The sequence below is a fragment of the Myotis daubentonii genome, chromosome 21 (genome assembly GCF_963259705.1).
Source record: "Myotis daubentonii chromosome 21, mMyoDau2.1, whole genome shotgun sequence".
NCBI classification, from domain to species: Eukaryota; Metazoa; Chordata; class Mammalia; order Chiroptera; family Vespertilionidae; genus Myotis; species Myotis daubentonii.
In genome coordinates this window covers 10,070,331-10,081,825 of record NC_081860.1, presented here as the reverse complement: position 1 = coordinate 10,081,825, position 11,495 = coordinate 10,070,331, and the positions used below count along the sequence as shown (strand labels likewise).

At 43.1% G+C, this 11,495-nt stretch overlaps 1 protein-coding gene across 3 annotated transcripts in view; it reads right to left on the bottom strand.

The window, feature by feature from the left end:
- Window positions 1–11,495, bottom strand: part of BLM (BLM RecQ like helicase) — a 75,125-nt gene that overhangs the window by 30,522 nt on the left and 33,108 nt on the right. The window lies entirely within an intron of this gene.

The following is an 11,495-nucleotide window of genomic DNA, read 5'->3' as shown; positions in this document are numbered from 1 at the left end:
TTTATAATTAAAAATTGTAAATTTTTTATTGATTCATAAAGTATACAGTCTAGGGTTATGTATGGAATAGCACATCGGGTAAATGGCCTCCATGGCTTTGCTGGCACATACACAAAGCCGTGGTCTTCACTGGTCTTCACTGTCCCTGCTCCTGGGCCATAGTTGGTACTTGGTGATGCTTATCAAATTGAAGGGATTGTAACCAAAGGGCAACAGATATTAGAATCTGATTCAATAAACCAAGTAAAATTAGGCTTTTATTTTTTGTTGTTGTTGTTGTTGTTAATGCTCACGCAAAATTCAAATCTTGCGTGAATTTTGGGACACCCTTTACCATTCCCACGAGTCCCAACTTTTGCCTCCAGCTTAGACCTCTTTTCAGATTTTCAACTCACAATCCAACTTCTTTTCACATAGGTGGTCTAAAACTGTGCATGCGTGCCTCCCAGGGGTCACAAAGACTTTCTCAAAGCACAAGAGCAAAGACAATTTTAAAGAAATCGATTCCCAGGTCCTCCATTCTCCATTTTCACATGTAACTTTTGCTAAAAGACTGATCTGAGAATGCACCTGCAGTCGCGGCATCCTGCTGGTTTCTCCTGCCCCGTTTTCTTCCTTTCACAATTGTCCTCCCACTTTCTAAAAACAAACAAACGAACCCTACTTTTGACTCATTCTGAACTTTACTACCTTGACTCATTCTGAACTTTACTACCCTGCACTCCTCCAGATGCAAAAACCTCCAGGACATTAAAAAAAAAAAAAAAAAAAGAGTCTAGCATGGGTATAGGTAACACTTTCTTTAGTCAAAGAAACTGACACCACTGGTGAAGCTTCGCGTTTGCTAAGTGTTTTACGTATTTCTGTTAAGGGCAGGGTATGACATCAGGAATGAAGCATTTCAGCCTCTATTGGAATGTTCTGGTTTCAGATACAGAGGAAGGTGGTGGGAGTGAAGATGATTTTTACTTTATGACCGTGCTTCTTCCTTCATCCCTGAAAACTGTCAGAGAATGCATTACTCTGAGTCAAAACCAGCCCTCTTATATCACTTGTACAAGACACTCAGAGCTTTCTTTTAGTGCTTGAAATGGCAGAAGCATCTGTAGCAAGCAGATTGTGGCGAAGAAGGGGGCAGATAAAAGTCTGATATATTCAAGGACTAATTTGATTGTTCTCAGTTCATTACTTACAGTCACTGCCACAGCAAAAGGAACTGCAGTCCTGATAAATTCTGGCATTAAAAAAAATTGCTCAGGCCTGGCCAGTATGGCTTAGTGGTTTGAGTGTCATCCCATGCACCAGGAGGTCACTGGTTTGATTCCCGGTCAGGGCACATGCCAGGTTGCTGGCTCAATCCCCAGTGGGGGTTGTGTAGGCAGCCAATCAATGTACCTCTTTCATCAATGTTTCTCTCCCCGCTCTCTCTTCCTTTCTCTCTCTAAATCAATAAAAACATCCCATCTAATAATAGACAAACATGGTAATTGACCATACCTTCACCACACCTCCCACTGGCTAATCAGCGTGATATGCAAATCAACTAACAAAGATGGCGGCAAATTTGCAAACTGCAGGCAGGGCGGGACAGCGCCATCCAGTCTGCCCTGCCGCCATCCGGGCCTGCTACCTGCGACCCAGGGCGGCAGGCGTCCGTGTGTGACCCGTCCCGGGGTGGCCGGACGGGGCAGCAGCGATCCGCTGGCCCGCCTGGGCATCCTGTGTGCAACCCAACCGGGGTGGCACCCCAACCCCCGGATCGGCCCTGCCGTGTGTGCAACCCGGGGCGGCACCCCAATCCCTGGATTGGCCCTGCCGTGTGTGCGACCCGGGGAGGAGAGGCAGGCACCGAGGGATTGGGCCTGCCATCTGCCACCCGGGGAGCGGGCCTTAGCCAGCAGGTGGTTATCTCCTGAGGGGTCCCAGGCTGTGAGAGGGCACAAGTGGGGGTGAGGGACACCCCCCCACACCTCCCCTCCCCTGCCAGTGCACAAATTTTTGTGCACCAGGCCTCTAGCATTTTAATAAAAAATAATGGCCTCATTGCCTTTTCCTACGTTTTACACCACACTTTAATATTAGAACAATGTTTCATGCATTAAGAAAAATGCCTGGTCAGTATGGCTCAGTGGTTGAGTGTCAACCCAGGAACCAAGAGGTCGTTGGTTCGATTCCTGGTCAGGGCACACACCAGGTTGAAGGCTCGATGCCAGTAGCAGGAGGCAGCCAATCAATGATTCTCTCTCATCATTGATGTTTCTATCTGTCTCTCTTCTCCCTTCCTCTCTCTGAAATCAATAAAAACATATTTAAAAAAATCTGAGTCAAAAAAGAAAGACAGTAGCAATGCTGGTGGGAATGTAAAATGGGCAGGCACTTTGGAAAATAGTCTGGCAATTCTCAAAAGGTAAAAAATAGAGTTAGCACAAAACCCAACAATTCCATTCCTCGGTCTATATCCAAGAGTCAGGAAAACACAGGGCCGCATAAGAACTTGTATGTGAATGCTCATAACAGCATTACTCTTAATAGCCAAAAAAGGTAAACAATCCCAGTGTTGACCAATGAATAAATAAAATGTAATATACCCATAACAATGGAATATTCTTCAGCAATAAACTTTGAAAACATTATGCTAAGTGGAAGAAGCCATATTGGATGATTCTCTTTAAATGAGACTAGAGGCCCAGCACGCGATCAGGGCCAATCTTCCCTGCTGCCTGCCACATCCGCCGCCACCCACCCCCGGTTCCAGGCTGGGGGAAGACCCCCTGGTGGTCAGTGCACGTCATTAACAACTGGTTGTTCAGCCATCCGGTCAATTTGCATATTATTTATCTACACTAATAAAAGAGAAACATGGTAATTGGCGTACGACCACTACCCTTCCTATTGGCTAATCAGGGCAATATACAAATTAACTGCCAGCCAAATGGCGGCCGGCAGCCAGGCAGCTTGAAACTAACATGAGGCTTGCTTGCTTCAGTGACAGAGGACTCCAACGTTCCCCGCCTGCCTTGCTGGCCTCTGAGCCTGCAGTTTCAAACATTGTAACAAATACAGACGTTAAACAAAACTCCAGAAACCAGCTTTCAGCTGGCTGGGATCTCAGAGCTGGAGTTGATACAGAGTTTCGAGAACCAAAACAAACCAGATACCTGCTTTCAGGAGCAGAGGCCTAAGAGCTGGAGCCTCAGAGCTAAAGCTGGCCCAGAATAAAAAAGAAAAAAAGAAAAAAAGAAGCGGTTGGGAGCTTCAGTCCCAGCCTGAAAACAGCCCTCAGCCCCTCACCCAGACTGGCCAGGCACCCCAGTGGGGACCCCCACCCTGAAGGGTATGTGACCAGCTGCAAAGAGCCATCATCCCCTCACCAAGACTGGCCAGGCACCCCAGTGGGGACCCCCACGCTGATCCAGGACACCCTTCAGGGCAAACCAGCCGGCCCCCACCCGTGCACCAGGCCTCTATTCTATATAGTAAAAGGGTAACATGCCTCCCGGCACCGGGATCAGTGTGACAGGGGGCAGCGCCCAAACCCCCCGATTGCCCTGCGGCTCTGTGTGTGACAGGGGGTGGGGCCACAACCTCCCTATCCGCCCTGCTCTGTTCGTGAAAGGGGAAGGCGCCCCAACCCCCTGATCGGCCCTGCTCTATGGGTGATAGAGGGCGGCACCCCAACCCCCACCCCACGGGCCCTGCTCTGTGTGTGATGGGGTAGAGCCATAACCTCCCCATCGGCCCTGCCCTGAGTGTGACAGTGGCGGCGCCCCAACCCCCTGATCGGCCCTGCTCTGTGGGTGATAGAGGGCGGTGCCCCAACCCCCTGATCCGCCCTGCTCTGTGTGTGACAGGGGGCGGTGTGCCAACTCCCCAATCGGCCCTACTCTGTGAGTGACAGGGGGGAGCTCCTCAACCCCCTGATGGGCCCTGCTCTGTGCGTGACAGGGGGGAGCTCCCCAACCCCCTGATGGGCTCTGCTCTGTGCGTGACAGGGGGGAGCTCCCCAACCCCCTGATGGGCCCTGCTCTGTGCGTGACAGGGGGTGGCATCACAACCTCCCCATCGACTCTGCCTTGAGTGTGACAGGGGGCGGTGCCCCAACCCCCCAATCGGCCCTACCCTGAGCGTGACTGAGGGTGGCACTGCAACCTCCCAATCCGCCCAGCTCTGTGCATGACAGGGGGCGGCGCCCCAACTCCCCAATTGGCCCTGCTCTGAGCCCAACCAGGGGCTGCACCTAGGGATTGGGTCTGCCCTCTGCCACCCGGGAGCAGGCCTAAGCCAGCAGGTCGTTATCTCCCAAGGGGTCCCAGACTGCAAAAGGGCACAGGCCGGGCTGAGGGACCCCCCACCCAAGTGCACAAATTTTTGTGCACTGGGCCTCTAGTATATATATATATAGAGAGAGAGAGAGAGATCTAGAACAGGCAAATCTAAAGACAGAAGGTAGATTGGTGGTTGCCTCAGGCTGCTAGGGGGTGTGAGGGAAAGTGGGATTGACTACTAATGGATATGAGTGCTTTTGCAGGGTGAGGAAAACATTCTAAAATTGATCGTGGTGATGGCTGCACAACTCTGACTACTCAAAACCACTGAATGATACACTTTAAATAGGTGAACTGTATGGCATGTGCATTATATCTCAATAAAGCTGATATATTACAAACATTTGGCATAAAATCTGAAATTTTTATTTGTGGCGTAATTGAGAAATGTTTACTAATTTAGTCAAACAGACTACTTTTACTAAAAATAAGAAAATGACATCATACTAGGACAGAAAGCTGTAGATCTCAAATCCAATTAAAACCAAAACAAGTATCTGTACAGCAAATAGACTGCTAAAATCCAGCAGATGGCCGCTAACTAAAAGCAGCATTCCCACAATTTGTTAAAATGAAAAAGATAAGTCTCTCTGATTTTATTACATAGAACAAATCTGACTCGGCCTGCTGGAAAGCAGTATGTTTGGAATTACCAGATATTGTAGTTAGAGGCAGTTCTCATCAATTGATAAATGGGTAACTGAAATGTGGAATGCCCCCAAAATGGAAGATTATTCAGCCATAAAAATGAATGAAGTACTGATACAGGCTACAACATGGAAGTCCCTTGAAAACATTATGCTGAGTGATGGGGAGTGACTGCTTTTAAGACCGAGGTTTCTTCTTTGGATGATGAAAACGTTCTAAACTGAGATTTGGGGGATGGTTGAATAATTCTGTGAAAATTCAAAAAACCCAACTAAATTCTAACCTTTAAACGGGTGAATTTTATGGTGTGTCAATTACATCTTAATAGAGGTATGATTTTTTAAAAAGAAGTTTGGATTTCATTGTATTTCACTAAGGGAGTTGTTGCCATTAAAATAAAAAACATTATCGGGTCCAGGGTGTCAAACTCATGTGATTTTAAGTGATGTGTTAGGAAATGGAATCAATTTGTGCTCAGCCGTTGTTGCTTTTGGAACTGAAATACTTGTCATGAGGATATGTACTAGTTTATGTGAATTATAAACAGTCAAAATTTTCTTTTTTTATACATAAGAAAATAAGTCTCATGCAGCTGATTGGTTTGGCAATGAAAACTGGATTTGCGCCCTGACCGGTTTGGCTCAGTGGATAAAGCGTTGGCCTGCGGACTCAGGGGTCCCAGGTTCGATTCCGGTCAAGGGCATGTACCTTGGTTGTGGGCACATCCCTAGTGGGGAGTGTGCAGGAGGCAGCTGATCGATGTTTCTCTCTCATCATCGATGTTTCTAACTCTTTATCCCTCTCCCTTCCGCTCTGTGAAGAATCAATAAAATATATTTTTAAAAAAACCCAAAAAACTGGATTTGCCAATTAGGTTACATGGTAGTCATTTCCCATTATTTGAAAGAGCTAAGCCACAAAGTTTTGACAAAACTAATTTAAAAGCATATCACAGAATAAAAAAATATGTAAAAAATATATTAGGAAAGGTCTTCAGAATATATTGGATATAAGGTTCATTTATGTGAAACAGCAACTATATTTAATAGTCATTGGGTAAGTCTTGGTAAGGCATTTTTTAGGGTATATTTCCCAGAAAAAGTAAAGTGAGTAACTAATGATCTGACTTATTTTGCCAGTCACATGTTTTATAAATCTTTGCTTTCAACAAAATTTGGAGGACTTAATTGAGTTGTCGGTTGAAATATCATTAAAAATAATTTTTCACGACAGATCATTATGTAATTTTGGCATATGTGTCAGAGGGAATTCAAATTGAGTGTTATTACTACAATAAAATGCTTTCCATTCCCATCCACGTTTCTGCAAGCAATGTTTCTCAACGCTTACGTCTACAAAAGAAATTTAAGCCACCCGGCCAGCATGGCTCAGTAGTTGAGCATCGACCTATGAACTAGGAGATTCAGTCCCCTGTCAGAGTACATGCCCAGGTTGCGGGTTCAGTCCCCAGTGTGGGACTTGTAGGAGGCAGCCAATCAATGATTCTCTCTCATCACTGATGTTTTTATCTCTCTCTCACTCTTCCTTCCTCTCTGAAATCAATTATATAAATAACTTAGAGGCCCAATGCACGAAATTTGTGCAAGGGGCTCTGAGGGCTGAGGTGGCTGCTGCCTCGCCCCAGGGCCCTCGCAGCCCCAGCTTTGACCGGAATCGAACCTGGGACTTCTCAGTCCGCAGGCCAACGCTCCATCCACTGAGCCAAACCGGTTTCGGCTGGTTGGCCTTTTTGAAGACACCAACCTATCCATGCCAAACGTGTAACAATTATGCCAACAGACACCCACCCAACACACTGCAATGTGGAGAATGTGCTTAAGAACTCACTATGATAGGAAATATTTCATTTTTTTAAAAAAAAATTCTCCTCTTCCTGTTATTGGTAGCTCTGAACGTTAGATATTTGCTTACCATGGGGTTGAAAGGTACCTAAGTATATGACTGCAAGTGGAAAACAGGGGACAGAAATCAGGTATTGGCAGTTTTTCCATTTTCATTTGTGTGTGAATTTTTTTTAATGTAAATGCTGGGACATAAAGCATTCATGCAAGTGAAAATGTTTCAGTGAACAAGTTTCAGCAGTTCAACTTTGTTAGTTAAATGTTTCTGGACAATGCCAACATTTGGATTTTTAAAAAATAAGTCAATTTCTTATTGATGGCAACTAAACGGTGTTTGTAGCATTTTTATGATAAAGTAGATTCCGTACATTCATTCTACTTTTCTAAGTTTCCTACATGCAAGCACATGTTTTAAATGTGGTTTGTGTTATTCCTGTAAGTTTGCTATTAAAATACATTAAACTTTAAAATATATACATATTTGTAAGCTATTCTGATCAGTTATGTGCTACTAATAATTATAGTAATTCAATTTGGAAAAAAATTTCGGTATAAGAAATTGAAAAACAATTCTTAATGTATAAACTTTTTTTTTTTTTTTTTTGCATAAGTATGATACAATAAGCAACAAGACTTCATGCATGCCCTAGCTGGTTTGGCTCAGTGGATAGAGTGTCAGCCTGGGGACCGAAGGGTTCTGGGCTGGATTCCGGCCAAGGGTACATGCCCAGGTTGAGGGTTCAATCCCCAGTAGGGGGCGTGCAGGAGGCAGCCGATCCATGATTCTCTCTCATCATTGATGTTTCTAGCTCTCTATCCCTCTCCTTTCCTCTCTGAAATCAATAAAAATATATTAAAAAAAGAGACTTCATGCATAAAAATATTGCCTCAGAATAAAATTCTATAGGAAACTGAAAGAGAAATATGTGCTCAAAGAGAAAAAGGAAAAATGTAAAGTATCTGTTAAAGAGGTAAAAAAATTTTAATGTGTTTTGCAAGTGGATGATGTAGGTACAGAACTGCTCTCATATATTAATATTCTACGGAATACATTTTAAAAGTTTAGGTAACAATTTTGTTTTAAAATGTTAAAATAGACCACATTTTCTTTATTTAAATTCATGTTGAAAAATTTCAGATGTCAGGTTAAAAATGTACAAGTGGTACAGCTTTTCAAAATTCTTTTAGGAGGCACATGTCCAAAATAAAGTATGAAGACACCAAGATCTAAAATTAAATTCCTTATCCATTCCTTCTAATCTTCTACCCTCGTGCTAGTTCCATTTCCAGGTATCATCAATGGAACTAGCCACCTGCACCAGAAGCTGGTATAAACTTTCACTATGTCCATATTTCTTACCCCATCAGTTGCCAGTCTTGTTGATTCTACTGTTTTATCTCTTGACTCTGTCCCCACCTTCCTTTTCTACTGTTGCCACTATCATCATCTCTCTCTTAAATGGCTGCACTAGGGTTCCTAAAGGGCTGTCCTGCCTCTAAACTGTTCCTCCACTCCATCTTCTATCCACTGCCAGGGTGAGGAAAACATTTTAACCAAAAAAGCCAAAACATAATAGCCAAACAACTCCAATCAAGCCACCTCCCAGGTGAATGTGCCTATAAGACAAATCCAATACTTGAGCAGTATGATATGCAAGACCCTCTATGATCTGCCCTCAAGCAACCTTTCCAGGGTTATCCCTTCTCTTTATTTCTCCACTTATCCTATGGATTATTCACCATTCCTTGGGCCTGACCTGTATTTTTTTTTTTCTTTAAATACATATTTTTATTAGTTTCAGAGAGGAAGGGAGAGGGAGAGAGAGATAGAAACATCAATGATGAGAGAGAAAATCATTGATCGGCTGCCACCTGCACCCCACCCTGGGGATAGAGCCTGCAACCCGGGCATGTGCCCTGGACTGAAATCGAACCCCGGACCCTTCAGTCCACAGGCCGACGCTCTATCCACTGAGCCGAACCAGCTGGGCCTGACCTGTATTTTCACACCGAAAACTTCAGCCCTGAATTCTCACTTTTCTTCTATTAAAATGCCACTCACTTGCCACTTCACATCCAGTAGGATGAATACAGTAAAAAAGACCTACGGTAACAAGTGTTAGTGTGGATGTGGAAACACTGCCACCCTCACACACGGCTGAAGGAAATGTGAAATGGGGCAGATGCTTTGAAAACCAACCTGGCAGTTCTTTAAAAGGTCAAATGTAGAGTGACCATATGGCCCAACAATTCTTCCCCTAGATATATATCCCAGAGAAATAAAACACATGTCCACATGACAACTTGAACACAAATGCTCATAGCATTATTCCTAATAGCCAAAAAATAGAAACAACTCAAATATTCACCCCATGACGAATAAATAAAACGCAGATTATCCATACAATGGGACAGTTGTGTCAATAAGAAAGAATGAAGTACTGATACATGCTACAACATGGATGAACCTTGAAGACATGATGGTAAGTGAAAAAGGGCACTCACAAAAGGCAACAGAGTATATGATTCTATTTAAATGAAATGTCCAGGATAGGCAAAAATCTAGAGAGAGAAAACCGATAAGCAGTTGTCTAGAGCTGGGAAGGTGGAGGATGCTGGCAATTAACTGCTAATGTGTGTGGAGTTTCTTTTAAGGGAGACAAAAATGTTCTAAAATTAAATAGTGGTGGGACTGCACAACCCTGTGAATAAACTAAAAAAATAAAAAATTTTAAAAATCACAGAATTATATACTTTAAATTGGTGAATTTTTAGATATTGACATTATAACTCAATAAAGATGTTTAAAATTTTTAAAAGACCACTCATCCTACAAAACCCACTTCCTTTATAAAACCCTGTCTGACCCCTCTTCACTAATAGTTGTTACTCTGGGTTATAGTTAATCTTGGCTTTCTGGGTTCCTGCAGGAATAATTTACACTTCTGATCACCACTGACTTCATTCTGCAATTTGGAGAGAATTTAAAGGGTGCTGAAAACAGATTGTTTGGGTTTAAGTACTTACGCCAGCGCTCGCTAGGTATGTGACCTTGTTCAAGTTGTTTAATTGCTGCGCCTGTTTCCTCATCCATAAAGTGAGAAAAATGGGAGGGTCTACTTCATAAGACTTTTGTGTGGATGAGTTAATACACAAAATGCCACAATAGTGCCCTGCACACTGTAGAGGCTGGAGGTGGTAAAGTGTTAGCTGTTACTACTGCTGTATTATTACATTATTATTGTTGTATTAAACTGCCCATATGTTTGTCTCTTCCTCAGTTCGTGTTTCTCAGGTCCTAAGGGAAAGGGAAAGTTTATTATCCATCCGTGTACTTCCCAAAGAGGAAGAAAAACATCACAGACGAGCATAAGGAGAGGAGCATGGGGGCCATGGCTCCAAACCTCTGGATAACTGCCTTCTTCAGGGTCATGACACATCAGCAGTTGGGCAAATTTAATGCAAACAAAGGGCTTACTGGCAGAAAAGAAGAGTAGGAAAAAAATGCATCAGAAAGTATTCATTAAAATTTTGTACTTCCACTAGGAAATTTAAACCTTCCCAAATATAGAAGTACCAAATATATTAAAGAGTCAACAGAATTGCCCAAATTTTCACATTTTACCCACATTTACCCAAATTCCTCCATATGTTTCATTTATTCATTCTTAACAAGTGCCAATTATGCACCGGGCACCACATGCTACTCAGGAAATGTATAATCTATTGCTTTTGCAAGATCTCCTCACACTACTAGGAAAAGATGTTAAAGGTGTCTGCTTCTAACTATATTTGTGCAATGTTTACTCAAGCAAAACGACAAATTCTATACTTAACAAAAGGTTATTCAAAAGGTGAATTGAGCCCAGCTGGTGTGGCTCAGTGGTTGAGGGTCGACCTATGAACCAGGAGGTCACAGTTTTATTTCCCATCAGGACACATGCCTGGGTTGCAGGCTTGATCCCCAGTAGGGGCGTGCAAGAGGCAGCCGATCAATGATTCTTGTATATATATATATTAGAAAAGGCTAATTGAACTGAACTTATATGATTTAACTGTCGGGCATCTGGAAAATATTACTGATCAAAAAGAACAGTAGATTGCTTCTGGCATAAATTGAGGGGGAAAAAAGCTAAAAATATTGCCTATCTAAAAAAAGAAAAAGCTTTCATAGACCAATGTAGTGCTTGTAGAAAAGAATTTCTAGTATGTAGGTTATTCACTAAAACCTAAAATATGACACCTTAACTATCATGTAATGTTTATCAATTATGGAAGCAAAATATACTTCTCCCCAATTTTACACAAACTCCCCTCTGCACGTGATATCACACATAAAAAACTGGGTACTTGGAAATTCTTGCACTCAAGAACGCCAGTTTAGCCCTGGCCGTTAGAGCATCAGCCCAAGGACCAAAGGGTCCAGGATAAATTCCCAGTCAAGGGCATGTACATGGGTTGCAGGCCCGATGCCAGCCACACTGATGTTTCTCTCTCTCTCTATCTCCCCTCCTCCCTTCCACTCCCTTTAAAAATCCATGTATCCACGGGTGAGGATTAACAAAAACAGACGCACACCAGTTTAATCTGCAAAGGTCTTTGTAGCTACCTTAATCTCATGACCCCTCATATCCTTCATGTGGCACTTCTAGTTCTTCTT